The 12,956-nt window shown below is 40.1% G+C and overlaps 1 protein-coding gene across 8 annotated transcripts in view; it reads right to left on the reverse strand.

The window, feature by feature from the left end:
* The window catches only part of CERS3 (ceramide synthase 3), a 110,478-nt gene extending 97,984 nt beyond the window's left edge, over positions 1–12,494 (reverse strand). For 7 of the 8 annotated variants that reach the window (XR_005018744.1, XM_036843299.1, XM_036843294.1 and 4 more), the window contains exon 1: positions 12,302–12,494. The gene's annotated coding sequence lies outside the window, so the exon portion shown is untranslated. Of the gene's footprint in view, positions 1–3,432; positions 3,504–12,301 lie in introns of those variants that run through there. The other variant, XM_036843296.1, reaches the window with a different exon arrangement.
* Between the last annotated feature and the right edge of the window lie 462 nt (positions 12,495–12,956).

Here is a 12,956-nt window from a genome sequence, read left to right on the forward strand (position 1 = left end):
CATATCTGGATTGTTATGTACAAGAGAAATAAACTTCTATTCCATGTAAGTCATTAGATTTTGACCCTGTTTGCCTGCTCTGTGAAATAAGTCTGGTACCTTTGGTCCATTTACCTATTTCCCTTTGCCAGCTGGCCCAGGACCTTTCTAAGAAGGGAGTGGTGGAGAGACATTGCAGGAGGAAGAAGCTTCACTTTTGGCTCTGGTGCACTCCCAGTGAAGGCTCCAGCAGCCCCCAGCAGCCAGCAGAATCCACCAGCACCTTCCTGGGGAGTTTTGTGGCTGAGTGTCTCCAGCGAGACACTTCCCAATGAACAGCACCCTAGAGGGCAGATTTCCCGCAAGTTTCTGAGGGCTAGTTCCGTAGCCAGCCAGTTCTGCTGGTTTTCCATAGCGACCCCTCTGTGCCCTCTTCATCAGGGTCTGCACATCAGCCCTGGAGGCCTCTTCCTTGTGTACTCTATCTCCGCCCCAGGGGTCATGACTGCTTCCTATAGCTGTGATTCCTGTACTCTTTAGAGTTCTTCCTACTGCCCAGTCCTTCATTCTCTAATCCTGATTGACTTGATGGAAAAGTCCAACAAACTTTATGTGCTTACTCTAATACTAATTAACAAAAGCTAAAGTTATATTGAGCAAATCAAAAAGGCCTCTGAAATTGAAATTAGAAAAAAGGGCCTTCTCATTTTCCCCTTCTAATATTGTATGTAGAGTTTGCTTATAGAGTAAAAGTTGACTTGAGATTTTAGGAAGATGTGCTTCTGTCTTTTTGCTTCCACTGATTCCAAAGCATAGGTTAATGTCCCCATGAGCCAGCTATCACTTTCTACTAGAACAATACTTTTTCATTGTTAGTACACATTATGGAAAAATTTCCAGCAAAACTAATAAACCCCTAAAATGCCAACAAGGCACTTGGCATCTGTACAGGGTCATGTTCTCTCTCAAGCAAAGGCTCTCCCCTGGTGCTGTTCTCTTCAGGCCATGTTTCTCTTGGCTCTATAATAAGACTTCACAATATGCCTTGATCTAGGTTCCTAACTTAAATATCCCCTTCCTAACTCAAATAATGAGCCAGTGAAGTTTAATTCCTAGAAAAGCACAGGCAGGGTCACCATTTGCTGTTGTGCGCAGAAGAAACGCCACTTGGGGATGGCTCTGCCGGCGGCTTATTGCCCAAAACAACTCCAGCTGTGTTTGGAGGCAGCTCTCACCTTCCTCCCCCTGTGTGCACTCTTCTGTGAGTGAGAAGCTTCTGGCATGGCCCTGGACCACTGGACCCCTGTCTGCTTTTCCAGGCTCACTTATGCGCCCCCTTCCCCTCACTTTGTGATCCCACAAGCAAGCCGGTCAGCTTTATGACCCTTAGAGCAGAAGGGAAAGTCCTTTCCTGCTTCGGGGCATATGCATAGACTATTCCTTCTGCCTAGAATGCTCTTTTCACCCATCTTCACCCTACTCTCTCCTCCTTATCCTTCAAGTCTCAATTTAAGTATATCTAAGATCTTCATCAAGACTTTCCATGACCCCTGCCCCTCCATCACTCTTACAGCTAAAAGAAATATTCCTGTTAGATGCTACCATCACTCCATTCTTTTTCTTCATAACATGTATCAAATTTGTAATTATATATATGTTGATTTGATTAAAGTCTGGTTCCCTCCCCAGACTTCCAGATCCACGAGGGCAGGGACTAAAATTGTTTTGCTCACAATAGCACCCATAAGTTGGCATATGGAAAGCGTACAAACAGTAAATGCTAAATAGATATTAAAGGAGCCATTATAACACAGTCGTCAAGCACATGGACTCTGGAGCCAGACTGCCTGAGTTCTGACACTTAACTAGCTATGCGCCCTTGGACAGCTAATTTAATGTCAGTTTCCCCATCTACAAAACGGAAATAATAATTGTACCACCCTGATGAGGTTGTTAAAATAACAAAGTGAGTAAATATTTGTAAATCACTGTATTACATGCCTGTTAAATGGTAAATTGGAGTCAAGCTATCAAATACCAGGTTGCCCTTCTAAAGAGAGCAACTAAATGAACTTCCAGGTCCTAAAATTCTATAATTGACACCTATTAAATTAGAAGACATTATTTAAAAATAATACTCAGCGCTAACTATGCTATAAATGTCTCATATATATCATTTACATATAAATGTACATTCCTATGTTACTGGTGGCAACATAAATGATACCACCCTTTTGGAATCGGATAATAAATTTTAGGAGTCACTAAAATGTTCATGCCTACCTAAAAATACGTGTAAACTGGACAGAAAACTTTTTAAACTATAGTTAATAAATAACACTTCAGTATTAGTAAATAATGGATTTTTAAAATATGGAATGTTTAAGTACATTTTGAAATGTTAACTCTATATAATAATAATCAATTAATGCTAAAATTATAAAATTTATAAACATGAAAAGTGTTATGACACGTTTAAAAAAAGAAAATTCAAAATTATATCTATACTATGATCATATGATGGTATATGATCTCGTATAATATACTATTTTATACATACACATATATGTGTGTGAGCGTGTGTGTAAAGACAAAAACTAGGAAGAAACATGAAAAAATAATTGATATGCTAGAACAGTAAAACTCTGCATATTTAAGATTTTAAATTATTGTTTTCCCAGTATGCATCCAGCTTCCCATACTAAAAGGTGTTATTAAGGTGATTTATTTCATATTAATATATTTTAAGAGGCTCACTTTTTAAGTTAATGTTTCATATACAAAAACTAATAGATGATTTGAAGTAAGGCAAGTTTGCTACCTACATAAAACTTATCACAGCCTTTTTACACACACAAACAGGTAACTGAAAATTTAAAATGTGCTTCCTTGGTCAACAGGAAGACAGGCTCTTGTGACCTATCTATAAACTGACTTTAGGTTCTGGAGATAATCAAGATAATGCAGAAAAAGCCATTTAAGGAGGGAGTATTCACCAAAAAGTAATTCTCCTGGATGCCTCTTCACCTTTATCGGATCTCTGGTTCATCTCTGTCCTGGTCATTAATTGACAAAGACTGCCAAAGGCCAGCTCAGGAACAAGAGAGGTAAGTGACTGAGGAAGTTTATTTAGACTGGTAACATGGATAGGAGCTTGCAGAAAAACAGGTATGACTGAAATCAGAAGGATGTAAAGCGAAGTTACACAATGGATAAGTTTTAGAAGAAGGCAAATCCTGGGGTTCAAAGTAAAGGGGTCCAAGATGATTGAGAAGAAATTTATGAGAAAGTTACATAGATCTGATAATTCTGCCTTCAAAGGTAGAATTCCCTTCCCCTCTTTCCCTTGTTCCCGCCCCCCTTTTTAGTTAACTTTAGAAGTCTAAAATATAAATTAACAGCTGGGGAACCAGGCAATGGTGCTGCAATGTAAAGAAATTTTAACCCAATTACCATCATGTCAGCATTTCCTTTCCAGTTGCTGTTAAATATGTTGCTCCTCTCCACCGCGCCCTTCCTTGAAAGCTCTCCTCCCTTGCCTGGTGAGTCACACATCTTGCTTCATAAATTACGCTGTTATTAGTCTCAGGCACAAGGGATTGATGCAGGCAAAAGCAAGGGAGTTGAGAACCTCGCTGCTGCTAGTGACTCACAGAGGAACCTGAGGCCAGGCCCTGATTCTGTCTCAGGTTTTCCCACTGGAGAAACTGGAGGATTGGCTGGGTGCAAAGCCCTCCTGTGCACTGTGGCAGGTTCTGCAGAAGCTCCCCACTCACTTAGCCTCAGGTCAGGAAGACGACCATACAAATCGCAAGCCTGCAATTTAAGAATTTTTTAAAAAGAATGCAGTGCTACATACACTACCTCAAGTAGCTCACTGTCTTTCAAACAGCTCAAAAAGAAAGAACCTTGGCCCTGGAGTCAGACAGCCTGTTCAAGGGCCAGACCTGTCAATAGCTAGGTCTTGGACAACTCAATCTCTGAATCTTCGTCTGAATTAAATGGTGCTAATTCTACCTACTGCAAAGACCTGTTGTGGATTAAGAGTGATTAGGTATGTATGTACTCTACCTGAATACGGTAAAGTACAGAATCAATGTTATGTAATGATAGTATCTTATTATCCTGACTTTATTGGGTAGGGGCAAGAATCCCATGTCAGGCTGGTTTAAATAATAAGATTAAATGCTAAGTTTAAAAAGATTCTCCAAGGGAGAGGAATGGGACATCTCCTGCTCCTTCACAACTACCTTCCCGCCACTATGTCCACATCTCTCACTACTGGGAAAAGATAACTGGTTTCATATTCTTCTTTCAGTAAAGGAAGCCCACATAATGGGCACAAACTCTACTAAACAGAAAGTCTGGAGACAAATCGTGGAGAGGCTGTCTTGCATAGTGTCACCTAGTTCCAACCTTCCCAATGATCAGACTCACCTGGAATCGGGATGCCCAGACCTTCCCCCCACAACACACTGGGATAGAATTTCAGGACAGGAGCATAGGAACCCAAGGCCTATTGGCTTGTCAAGAATAGATGTTTGGGAATCTGAATGCCCATCCTACCCCTTTCCAGCTATATGACCTCATCTGTAAAACAGGTATAATGATTTTTATGTTTGTAAACTCTAGGTCAGGATGAAATGAGGTCATGTGTCTAAATCACTTTGTAACGCTCGGTGTATAGTAAGTGCCCAGTAAGCTGCAGGTGTTGGTACTGTGGTCACTGTTTACATTTCCTCATCAACAGCACTATGGACTTCCAGGTGGCACTACAGCCAGCCATCATTCACTGATTTCCTATAATACCCTGATCAGTATTGAGGTTACCCGACCAAGTGTTGGTGGGGGAGCAGCTTTTCTGAGGGATAATCCATTTCCTTGACAGGGTAATTCATTTCCTCAGTGTCAGCAGGATTTCTTACAACACAGTAGCCGTCGGGGGCAGTGTCACCAAAGGAATCTCTTATGAAAGAGAGTGAAACCTATAGAAGGGTACAGAGCCACACCGCGATCAAGAAGGAATCTGGAACATCTGTCTCACTCACTGATAAAGAGGAAGCAAGTTACTTTTAGGGAAGGACTTGGTATTATTAGAGCACTGATGAAGCAAGCCTCCAATTTTAATATTTAAAATATATGCTTATGAAATGTTTCCTGCTGCCACTGCAGAAGGAAACATCTCCTAGAAAAGAACAAGATGACAAAGATTCCCATAATCTTCAGATGAGGGTGGGGTGCAGTGGGTGTGAGAACCTAGAGCAGAGGGCAGGGAACCGGTGAAGGAGTACAGAAAAATAATCTCAATTACACGTTCCCAACAGTTTCCTTCTTTAACTCAGAAATCATTAAAAAAAAATAATAAATAAATAAAAGGGGAGATTTCCCCCTGGCAAGAAGTGCTGGCATGAGATTAGGAAATTGGGCACCTGCTGGGATAGTCACTGTTTCCTCCTTTGAGCAAACAGGGATGGGTCATCTCCCTTCCTCAGCCAGGGCAGCCTCTCCCTCTGTCCATGGCCACTAGCTCTTGCTATTTTCTCACCAAGAGAAAGTAACTCATAAGATCTCAAAACTGAAAAGAACTAGTCATTCCTGTCTAGCTCTATCTAATGCAAGAAGCCCCTTAAAGAAAAAAAATGCATAACACCCAGATTTTAAGTAGATAGGGGGAAAGACAGAGACACAGAGACAGACAGAGACATAGAGAGACATATAGGGTATCTGCAAAGTCTGCAACATAGAGAAAATATTTCATTTATTAATTATACTTTTGGGGGGGATTAATGATTAAATCCATGGCTTTAAATTTAGGGATCTTTTGGGATTTCCCCGGTGGTCCAGTGGTTAAGACTCCGTGCTCCCAATGCAGGGGGCCCAGGTTCGATCCCTAGTCAGGGAACTAGATCCCAAATGCTGCAACGAAGATCCCACGTGCCGCAACTAAGACCCAGCACGGCCAAATAAATAAATATATTTTATTTAATAAAAAATTAGGGATATTTTGACTGCAAAAGTATCTGGAAGAAAAAACATTCTGGGTATATTATACGAAAATGTAACACATTATTTAAAAATAAAAATTTCCCTAGGTTTCCAGACTTTTCAAATATACATTCTTTTCAAAAGGGCATCCTTAAATTTCTGTCCCATATATATTTATATGATTTTCATTGGTCTCTGATTTCTGCCGTTAGCTGTTGTGAATCAGAGAAAACACCATGCTGACAAGTACCAAGGTCCCAGGTCAGTGCCATGTCAGGCACAGAGCCAACTCCCTTTCGGGGGAGGTCCAACATGTGCCAATGTGATCTGCTGGCTACTCCTCTATTGATCTTGATCTGGGGTCTATGGGTTTCTAAGCCTTCTTTTTAAAATCTTCTCTAAACTAAGACTTATTGGGTATTTCCTCAGATTTTTTTCTGCCAAAACATACAGTTGCCATTAGTGCTACCATGAATGACTAGTTTGATTCTGTAAAGCAGGACCACATGTGAACCTAGATGAGAGCGATGGAACTGGGGTTGGGCTGACCTGCAGGGCAGGTTGCTGGCTCCACATGCTGTAAGAGGGGATTCAGAGTTCCCCTGTGTAATTCACGTCAGTGAAAATTTTTTTTTTTTAATATTTTTTAAATTATTTATTTATTTATTTATGGCTGTGTTGGGTCCTCGTTTCTGTGCGAGGGCTTTCTCTAGTTGTGGCAAGTGTGGGCCACTCTTCATCGCGGTGCGCGGGCCTCTCATTATCGCGGTTTCTCTTGTTGCGGAGCACAGGCTCCAGACGTGCAGGCTCAGTAATTGCGGCTCACGGGCCCAGGTGCTCCGCGGCATGTGGGATCTTCCCAGACCAGGGCTCGAACCCGCGTCCCCTGCATTGGCAGGCAGATTCTCAACCACTGCGCCACCAGGGAAGCCCACGTCAGTGAAATTTAATTATAAGTGTCTTAAGGTTGACCAAAAAGAAAAAGATGCTCTGAAAGTGAACAAAAGAATCATGATATTCAACTTCTACTGCACTGAACAGTACAGATCCGGAAGTTATATTGTTTTACCTGTCACATCCATACTAACATTTAGATCTCTATACATTTTGAGGTTAGAAACAAGGTTTTTTTCCATATGGATATTCAAATGGTCATTCTTTCCCTATATTATCAATACTGTCATAAATCAAGGGTCCAATATGTATTGGAGTAAATGTATTGTGTCCAATATGTAAAGTGGAGGTTTATTTCTGGAATCTCTAGTCCATTTCATTGGTCTGTTGTGCCTTTGGCTTTAGTATTTTTTTTAAAGTTTCCTAGTTGATTCTTACTTTCAGCCAGTATTGAGACCCACTACCAGCTACAAAATTAATTAGTAGATCATGACCAGAAATTTTATAGAGTGGAATGGAATAGAAGAGAAAACATCAATACATATCAAGTATTGTTTTGTGAAACTTTTATTCCAGTTAATGTGCGTGTGTGTTCCGAGTTGAGATCTAGAAGTATTTACCATCAGTGATCATTAAAAGAGGTTTGAAAACCACTGCAATAGTGTAATCTGTGAAACAATTACTTAGGAAAATCCAACTTGAATATTATTTTACAGTCATCATCTAGTAATGCTCTGACGTTTTCTCTTCCACAATTGGTTGTAGACCAGCATTCCACAGAAAGCATATTTCCATTGGAAACAAGTCAGGGAAAGCCAGTTACAGCTAATGGAACAGGAGGAGCTCGTTATAAGCCCTGTAATGCTGACCCAAGGTCGGAAGTGACAGTGAGCCTGTGGGAACATCACAAATGAAAATTGCCCATCTGCGCAGTTTGAGATTTATTCAGCATCAGCATACTTTACATTTTTAATCAGATGTCAAGCAAGAAAACAAAATTTGAGGGGAAGAAATTGAAGCCAATTTAGTTATTAAATGATGTCAAGTCATCTTCATTATTGAAGAAAATGCTCTCAGAATTTTTGCTTGAATCTTGAAATAATTATTGTTCAGCCTGTGTCAGGATCAATCTAACCAACAAGTATTTATTGACTATCTGCTAAAGTATGTCTGGCAAATGAATCAAAATAAAAGAAATAAGCCTTGTTCTTGAACAGAAGTACTCTATAAAGAACAAATGGATTATGGCATATGCTTTTTCCTCCCTAATCACTTCATTTTAGAACATGGAAATATAAATAAAAATTATTTCAAGTCCCTTAATGTAATATTTTATCTCTTCAAATAACCTAAATATATGCATTAGCTGTGAATTTTACAGTTTTCCCATTAACGAGAATTATGTTTGGTGATTATTTCACAATATATACAAATATTTAATTACTATGTAACAATACCTGAAACTAGTATAATATGTCAATTATATCTCAGTTTTCAAAAAAGCTAGAAAACTGCTTCCATTTCTCCCTTCTCCAGGCCCAGTGACCACACGTCACACGTTTCAGAAGGCAGAGCTACAGGATGGAAGGAGGCAGCACAATCTATGACAGGAGAACTAAACCTTTGCTGCACACACGCAAAAAGTATCTATCTTTTGATTTTGTTTTTATATTGTGCACATGCACACGAACGTGTGTGTGTGTCTGTGTAGTGTGTGTATGTGTATGTCTGTGTGTGTCTGTGTCTATGTCGTGTGTGTGTGTATGTGCATCTGTGTGTGTGTGTGGTGTGTGTTTGTGTGTACCAATACTGAGCAGATGGATTTGGAAATTTTGGTTAAACGTATTAGTTTCCTGGTATTTCCTGAAGATAAAATTCAGGAAAAAAAAAAAGGAAAGTTTCCATTGAATTGGAACTTCTGTAAACCGAATGCCAGCTATGCGTCAGGCCTCTGGTCTGTTCAGTTCACACTCCTTAGAACACTGTACAGATGCCCTCCACAGACTTTCCAGTGACCAGGTTGGCAAGAAAATAAAGAGGAAATGGTTTTTAAAATGAACCAAAACCCTTTAACTTTATATTTGAGCAGCATGTAAACACTCCCTGCCTGAGAAATTTTAAATCCTCCTACTTGGGAAAGGGGAAATGTGTCTCAAGGTCAAACTCCCTCTCACACAGCTCTCTTCTACTTGTTATTGGGCTTCCTCAGACTTTAAGGTCTGATAATAATGAAATTTGGAAATAATTTAACTGTTTCAAAAATACAGTGATTGCTGAAGTCCATTTACAATGGAACATCTGTCCCCTATCCACAGAAATCCCTGGGGAAAATTTAGGCTGTTACAGTGTTGTATAAGGTCAAAGGTTCTTTTTTAAAAAAAATATTTACTTATTTATTTATTTATTTTGGCTGTGCTGAGTCTTAGTTGAAGCACGCGGGCTCTTCAATGAGACATGCAGACTTCTTGGTTGTGGCATGCATGCGGGATCTAGTTCTCCATTCAGGGATTGAACCCAGGTCCGCTGCATTGGGAGTGTGGAATCTCACCCACTGGACCACCAGGGAAGTCCCAAGGTCAAAGGTTCTTAATCTCTCCATCCATGTGCTGTTTGAGGTTTTTATACCTAAGCCCTAATTTATTCTAATTAGGCTTTTAACTTAGTTTATATTTTCATCATTTAAAATCCTTGCTGTAAGACACAATCTTAAGGTTATACATAGTATGACCCATAAAATGATGAGATTGATTGTTGCACTGGGCTTAGGAAAGTAAGTCCTGCCACTTAAGAAAGTCTTCTTTCAGAGTGCCAGTTCTCTGGTCTGTCTGGGATGACACAAAGATTTCTTCAATCATTCTGGGTCTACCAACTAAATAAAAACAAACTCACGGTGTGTAAGACCAATAAGGTCAGTGGTATTCTGTGCGCAGGTGTTTCCAGGAAAAGGAAGAATACAATTTCATTTGATTCCAGAGGGAGCTTCCCTGTGTTCCTCTCCTATCTCTCTGCTATTATCTGCCATTCACTGGGATTCAAAGTTAGGGACAGATGCCGAAATGCCATTCTTGATGTCAACTGGCCTACTTAACTCCAGGCTTTTAGCCAGTAAATAAATCAATCACTCTTGTCCTGAATCTGTCTTTATAAAGGTATATTATCTCCAGTCCAAGTTTTGTATTGCATCCTTAAATTCACACTGTGGAGGCCTTGGAAAGCCCAAGGCTCCTGAGCAGATGGCCTGGGGCCCAAAGCAAATGAATGGTTGCCACACTACACTCTGTTCCATGAGTTCTTGGAGCCAGACCCTCCTCCCACATGTATCCTGCCAGCGAGGTTTCTGCTATGGCTTTGGGAGCCCAGGAAAACTCAGATGAACTCTGTGTGTGTGTGTGTGTGTGTGTGTGTGTGTGTGTGTGTATGTATGTATGTGTGAATGTGTGCATAAAAACACATCTTTCCTGACCTCTAACTCTGAAATGATTAGCACAACAAACTGACTTTTGTAAAACAAGTATCTGATGTTCTTGCTTTTTGCCTGATTTTACTATGCTTTAGGGGAATCTTGGCACAGGACTTTCACTACCCTGCTTCAGAGGCTATGTCAAAGCTGGGTGGTATCCACTATAAAGTATCTCAATAATTACAACATGATTTTCAAAGAAAGTCAATCACACGATGATATAATAAACAAGCACCAGGCAGCTCCATGAGGGCAGGTTCTTGCCTCCATTGTTCACTGCTGATACCCCCATGCCCAGAACAGGATCTAGCATGCCAAAGCATCAACAAATAATTGGAGAAATGACTACTATTTATCGAAAGCCTACCATTTTTCAGTCATGCAGATGACACTCTGCATAACTTGTCTCTCTATTCCTTATAATAAACAATGCCATGTGATGGACATTATAATAAATAGCTTATAAATAAGGAAACTGAGGTTTGAAGAATTTCACTGACTTACCTAGGTCACATAATTAGTAAGCAGGAAGGACCTATTCAAATCTAGGTCTGTCTGCCTTTCTAGCCCATGTTCAGTCCACTTCATCATGCCTTCACCCCAAGAGTAGAAGCAAATTATAGATTGACTCTTGATCTTTTGCTATGATACCAAATTAACATATTTGCATATTTTTATGGATTCAGAAACACCTCCAGGTGACAAGGACTCTGTAAAGGGCTGATGGAATACAATAGGAGAATAGAAGGCTCCAATCATATATATATATGATTGTATATATATCTGTGTGTAGGAAGGCAACAGAGTTCTGGCTTTCTCACTTCCCTATTATACTGCTAAAATCTCACTGAGCCTAAATTTCCTTATCTGAAAACTGCATAAGATGAGTCTTATCTCACTGAATTAAATGGGAAATGCATATACATACAGCAGGAACCCAATAAGTGCAGATTCTTGCTAACCCAGAATTATCTTCAAACTTATGTAAGTTAATTTGATTGCTTTTAGAAAAGACAGAATATTTTTAATGGGAAGACTATACAATTACTGTCAGTATGAACATATGCCTATTTTCCCCTTCAAGAATTTGTCCCTTTGTCCAGCAATTCTACTGATGAAATTTTAAGTGGAAACCCCCTTTTTAAAAAAGGCTTGTAGGGGAGAGGAATGAAAGGTCTTTAAAGTCTGAATCCTCACTCATGGTAGAGAAGGACCTTGGACATTATAGATTAATGAATAAATTAATATTCATCATCTGGTGAGTCCCAAAGGTTTCTTTCCTTTGCTCTGTGTAAGGCTTTTCAGGAAATAAAATTGCTTAAAAGAACATCTTCACTAAACATGGGTTAGAAAAAATAAAGTTTTGTTTTTGTTTCATTTTTCTGCACAAAGCTGGCAGTTTTAGAATTAATCAGCTAATGTCTTCTGGACATGACATTGAGACTATCTCCCTTAAGACAGAACCAGCTTAGAAAACCTTGTTACTGTGAGATGAGCAAATTCTGCCTTGTTCCAAATTTAAGATGTTCTGAAATGGCTTTTGCTATGCCGCCTGGAGATCCTCAGTGACCCTTTGCATTTCAGCTTGAGTCAAGGCTTTCCAAATAAACCAAGCTATGCCGATTGAGCGTTCAGCCGCTTGTGATTTCACTCTCTGAACAATTCTTCCTGTTCCTTCAATGAATCAGTTTAAACTTGCCAAAGAGCAAGTAATACAAGTTAGAAGTAGAAGTTTGAATTCAACATTTACTCTCCACTACTAAAGACTTCTGAAGTAAAACTCATCAAGCAAATGGCTTCAAAACTCTCTTTTCTGTATCTCTCCCACAATCAGGCCAAAGACAAACATTTTCATCATTTCTCTCTCACTCTCTCTCTCTCTCTCTCACACACACACACACACACACACACACACACAGAGCCAAGGCCAACTTGGTTTTGAAGGTTCTCAAATAGTAACAACATCCACAAGATGGTGCCTACCTTTCTGAAACCTCAGTCCACAAAGATGCCCCTTGGTTGTGAAGAGAGACAGAGCCAGACTCTCAGTGCTCCAGCCAGCTTTGTTCTCATCAGAGAGCAACACACCTCAGCTCTATGTAAGCTCTGAAATTCTTTCAGAGACCCACCCTCTAAAGTTGCAGGTCAAGATTTCTGACTGAGGGCAGTGAGTGACGTGAGGCACAGCTACTGGATGGCACCTTCAGATTCTTCCTGATGCAATGTTGTTTCCTGTTTGACCACTTGGAGAGGAGAAAACTGGAATTCAGTGGGACACCGAGTCACAAATGTATCAACTGCTTCATCATCATTGCATTTCAGTGCACACAGTCATTAGTCAACTACTGAACAGGACAGTCTTGCTGTTTGTATTAAAAGGAAGGGGTTTGTGTGGCGGAAAGAGACCTGAAACACTGCTGACAGCCCTGCACTATCCTCCGAGCTGGTCTGACAGCTGTAGTACTCTCCAGAAGCCTGGAACACAGGCAGGGCTTTTTGCTAACTAAATCACCACCACTACCACCAGCACTGCACCACAAAACTCATTACCAAGGAGCATCAGTCTCAGAAATGCAACTTTTCCACCTGTTTCCTAGCAATTGAAAAAAAATCCCTTTTTTGAACCATAAAATGACCA

The sequence above is a fragment of the Balaenoptera musculus genome, chromosome 2 (assembly GCF_009873245.2).
Source record: "Balaenoptera musculus isolate JJ_BM4_2016_0621 chromosome 2, mBalMus1.pri.v3, whole genome shotgun sequence".
NCBI lineage: Eukaryota > Metazoa > Chordata > Mammalia > Artiodactyla > Balaenopteridae > Balaenoptera > Balaenoptera musculus.